Source organism: Pundamilia nyererei, unplaced genomic scaffold (genome assembly GCF_000239375.1).
Source record: "Pundamilia nyererei isolate P.nyererei 1_Seehausen unplaced genomic scaffold, PunNye1.0 scaffold00034, whole genome shotgun sequence".
NCBI lineage: Eukaryota > Metazoa > Chordata > Actinopteri > Cichliformes > Cichlidae > Pundamilia > Pundamilia nyererei.
The window spans coordinates 312,383-317,784 of record NW_005187435.1 but is presented as its reverse complement, the minus strand read 5'-3'; positions in this window follow the sequence as shown (position 1 = coordinate 317,784).

Genomic DNA, 5,402 nt, shown 5'->3' with positions numbered 1-5,402 from the left:
GATTAGACACTAAACTGACTTCAGATTCAATCTCGAGACCTTTTATAAAGCCCTCTCCGTCACACACACACGGACACACACTTTACTCAGACCTCCCACTCTCTTAATTGAAAATGGTTTGATTTGCTCCTGAAACAAACGTCAGCACCATCATCTCTGACATCTGTGATCTTTGTGTCTGAAGAGTGAGCAAAACATGGAAGCATTTTTTGGGGCTTATTCATGTTAATAATTTGATCCCCAGTGTGACAGTGGAGGAGGTTTACACACTTATACATGCTCTTTACATAAGCAGGTGTTTTCAAAAGGAGGATGACATTCAATTGAGGGATTATCATTTTTCTATTTTCTGGTCTAATCCCCTCTGGTTCCTCTTGCAGACTCACGCTGGCTACTAAGAAATGGGGCTGAATGTTTGTATTGATGTTGAGGGTGAAGACACGGAGAGGAATGAGTCAGCGTGAATGACGCGAGCGTCTGCCAGTTCAGCTCTAAACTTTGCTAAATGATCTGTCTGCAGTTAAGATGTTTGTCGCCTGGAGCTCTTCTCCACATTATGACCACCGTCACTAATGAACCCAAACAAACTGGAGTCACTGGTTGCTGTGGTGGCGCCGCAGTCGCCATTAGAAATGCAGTCGTCGTGACAACATCTTGCAGGGCGAGTTTCCCTCAGCGAGAAATGTGGGCTGCCATCGGAGGCTCGTGGGTGGAGAGATGGGAGTGAGAAGAAGTGATTTAGGTCATTAAGGAGTAATTGATGGCAGTGTGAAGAAACTCAGAGACGGACAGCAAGGGAGGAGTCGTGAGGGTGAAAGAAACCAGACAAGAAACTAATCAGCCCGATGGAGGTTAATTTCTCACAGCAGGAAGTGAGTGTTTACATGACTCACGTCCAAACCCAGTACTCAAATTCTGTTTTATATAGAAGACTCATTGTTAAACATTCACAGTGGATTAGCACTGTTGCCTGGGTTTGAATCCACTGGCCAGCCGAGGCCTGTGCAGGTTCTCTTCAGGTACTCGGGCTTCCTTAAAAAGGCATGCATGCAGGTTAATTGGTGATTTTAAATTTGCATGTAAGCCAGTGGCTATGTGATAGTGATCTTTCCAGGATATATGCAGTGTATCTATTCTACATAGCATCCAGTAAACAGATGTTCGTACAACAGATAAGGACGAGAGCACGTTGGTAAAGTGAAAACTGCATCTAGAACAGAAACAGCTGCATTATACTGCTAACGCAACTCTTTACAAGCACCTGCACAGACAGCATGCTAATGCTAAGCTAGCCAGAAACCCGGAGTGATGCTGTGAATGTTGACCCCATCGCAGCAGCCAGACCCTGAACTTCCACAGTAACAACAGCAGAGATTAGCAGTCAGGGTGCAGCCTCTGTTTCTACCTGTTCATGTTTCTACAGTAGAATCACTGCAGTTAACCTTTTTAAGTCACTGTGCTGGTTTTCATCTTTTCCTTGTGTTGATACCTAAAATACTAAGACAAAGATCATGTGGTGTGTCCTCACAGGGACTGTAGCCCATAGGTTAATATTGTTAAATGCTAATTATATGAAAAGGCATTTCAGGCATTCTGTGTAACTTGTGTAATAACGACCCCCAACACGGATCACAACAATGAAGGGAACTACCTCCAACTCGCACAAACATTTGAACACAAAACTTATAATTAATTTACATGAATGTCTTTGATGTGCTGCTAAGAGATGGTGGTGACTCAAAGTGGAGCTAATGAGAATCTAAGAGAATCGCAATCATAACTGATGTCAGTATTGGATTTGGAATTCTTATCAATTCCCATTCCTACTCCCACTGCATCTACTGTCCTGAAGTATTAACCTGGAATTAAGACACTACAGTTTTGTAGTGTCTTTTGGGCGTGTTTAATTTGCACAAGGTCGGCTCTGCCGTTCCTGTGTCTGTTTTGTACCAATGAGGCACTTTTAAGATGTCTCACTGTCCAACACATTACTGAAATTGGTAATTTTCTGGTAATCAGTTGTACAGATAACTGATTACATAATTTCCTTTGGGATAAATAAAGTATTCTGATATCTGCTGGTCTCACAGTCGCTATGACGGATATATGAGATAGAGCTCATACAACAAAAACCATGACCTGGGGATCATACCAGTTGCTTGGCTGTTACGCACTAACAGTGGTTTACCAAATTATCTGTCTTTGATTCTCGCATGAATCAAAGGTTTGCAGCAGTTCCAACAAGGATCCAAATGCGGGGGGGATTTAATACTAAGATGATTCAAAGCTGCAGAAAAATAGTAAACAGGAAAAATAACAAACAAACCCAAAAACAATGAATCCACTAAGGCAGAAAAAAAGAACAGGCAGCAGAGTGAGAACAGGAGAAACCGATGAGAGTAAAAAAAAATAGAAAAAGACAAAGTAAAAACAAACAAACAAACACAGAAAGATATCCTTTCAAAATAAAAGAGGAATCTACAGAAATGTGAAAAATTCTGTCGTGAACCACAATGTTCAGATAAGGTCTATAAATACCAGTGAAGCACAATGAAAGTTACAGATTCTTAAAAGAAATAGAGACAGAGAAGTTCAAGCATGAGTAAAATCAGGAACACTTTCCTGTGAAAGTTTTAAGACAACTTAAAGGAAGTCTCTGACTCAGCAAACCAGATTTCCTTCAGCAGAGCACTCCTCGCCTCGAGGTGCTTCTATAAATCTCCTGTCCTCTTTAGTTTTAGTTGTGCTGTATTTCAGTCTGGGCTGAATGTTGTTTAAGCTACTACAGATACCTGATAAAGAAACTGTGTTTATACACAGTTCCCAGACGACAGCGTTTCCAGGGAAGTTCTTGCATGTTTTGACAAGATAATGCTAATCTTCATAGTGGGGTTTAGCTTTACTGTACACTTTCTCATTTTAAAAATGTGATGTGTTTTCTTTGTTCAGTTGTAAATAAAAAAGGGGTTGCATTTTGTTTTTACAGTTTACAGAGCGTCCCAGCGTTTTTGGAAGCGGGGTTGTAAAATTGTATATTTGTCCAATTACTTCTGAGCATCTGAAAATGTGAGACTATATGTATAAACAAGAGTGTAACTCCTAAACAGTTAATGCAATACTTTTGTTAAAGCCGTCAGTTAAAGCTAAAAGTCTGCATGTCAATCGCATCCTGATGGTGAAGATAAGTTTCCACTTCTAGAACAGACAGAAGGAAAAAACAATGCGCCCAAGCAAAGGACCTTAAAAGGGTCATTTTTAAGGTCCTTTAAAGTGTTTCTGGCTCAGACACACACAGCAGTGAGCTCGTCCCATCAAATCACAGCCACCTTCACTCACAGCCTGCAGGCTCTTTAAGCAGCAGAGGAGATCCTTGGTGTAGTTGTTCAGGAAAAGGCACCAGGAAATACAAATGGACAAATTATGGGCCACATGGAAGAGAGAAGGAGAATTACCGTGGGCCATAACACACCCACACCAGCTTTTCTCAAACCTTTTGCGACACACCACCTCGGAAAAATTATTAATAATAAAAAAGATGGAATTTTTAGTTAAATAATGATTGCCGCTGATAGCAACAGTAAACTGTTTATTTATTTCTCCCTAAAAAACCCCAAAAAAACATAACCAATATTTCAACATGCAGTGGCTGTGCCTCATCGTTTGGGACGATATCCTCACCTGTAAAGCAACCTGCATCCACATGGGGGCAGTGTTGTACTGAGCAGCTGAGTGTTGCTCATGAAGCAGGTTTAAGACACTGCAACACTAAATTCATTTGCTGAGTAACATACAGTAAAATACATTAGGACTGCTCAGTAACGCCCCATAGAGGCAGCAGCGTTCATTACAGTCACAACATGAGCAAACATCTTGATTCTGTCCTTCTTACTGTCTTGATGCATGCTCAATTGTTCAGGTAAGTAAATCCCAAAAGGTTGATTCTGTTCATCTGGACGTAGAGTTTTCAGTGGGAGAAACGTTTCATCACTCATCCGAGTGACTTCTTCAGTCTCAGCTGACTGCAGGTTTCCCCAACTGTATAAACAGGTTTATACAGTTTATACTGTTTTGTTTATAAAAAAAACAACAAAACAGTCTATGCAATACTTTTATTAAAACCCTCAAATTAAAGCTGATGGTCTGCACATCAATCACATCTTGATTGCTTGATTTAAAATGTAATCTAACTGTAAGTGTCACATGCAACTGGCACGGCCTCGGGCAATGTGCACAAGATCTTTCTCTTGGCATTTTTGTCTCTCGGTCCTTGAATCACTCAGGTCTCAAAGAACAGAGCCAAAAGGATATACACCTGCATAATGAAAAGCACTACATCAAAACACTTTAAATGCAACACCTTTTTAACGTTCATGAAAAGCACGAGCAGCTAATACACGGTGTATAACAGAGTCTAATGTACCTGCATTGGTCAACAACTATGAATTCTCTTAAAGACAAATCGCATTGTTACCATGACGTTACTATTGTTTGTTTGTTTTTTGTTTGTTTGTTTTTCTAAGGCTCAAAACCATCAGCTGATTTGGTTAGGAAGCTGCATCCATAAATATCAATGTGCAAGGCACTATCAAGTGCCAATCGGTTTTTTTATAATTTTATTCAATAGGAGCCCGGCAACAGATGGGTGACCTGTCCAGGCTGTACCCTGCCACTCGCCCTGTGGCAGCTGGGATAAGCTTGGTGTTTCCTCTGCAGTGACTGCTCCCTGCTCCACTCTGTGTTACTGGCCAGGAGCAAATATACACATGTTGATTTAGCCATCTTTGAGAATCAATAATCCATTCCTAACCTGGGTTTGACCAACACCTAACTGTCAAACAATTATTATGCATTCAGACCGAAGTGAAGTGAAGCTTCACTGAAAATCTGTGAACATTTGCCCCTAACTCCGAACTGGTGGAAGAGTGCACCCTGACTTGTTTTTCCTCACTTTTCTCCCAGCTTTTATTTTCTTCCTTTGTCTACATAAAAGAAAAGTTTAATCACACAGTAGGTGCCAAAAATGATTACATGTGCCCCACCTAGTGGCTGGAAAAGGAGATAAAGGTAAGTGATGCTACCTGGAGGCTGTGGCTGGTAGTGATGTGTCGGTGGCAAACGAAATGGCTCTTAGAGCCGGGTCTTTGACGTGAACGCCGTGAGCCGACTCCTTATCGCGAGCCGTGGGGCTTTTTTTCCTTTTCTGTCCCTCTCTCTCGTGCACTTTTTTCCGCTTCACTCGGCATGCGAGCTTTGTGCTTTGCGCTGGGCAGAGGGGGGAGGGGCGGTAGTTACACTCGCAGTAGCACAGGAACAGAGCGGGAGGGAGAGACAGAGAAAGAGAGCCAGGGACAACAACGTCACATTAGAAAGGTATAGTAATCATCCACAACTATTTTCAGTTG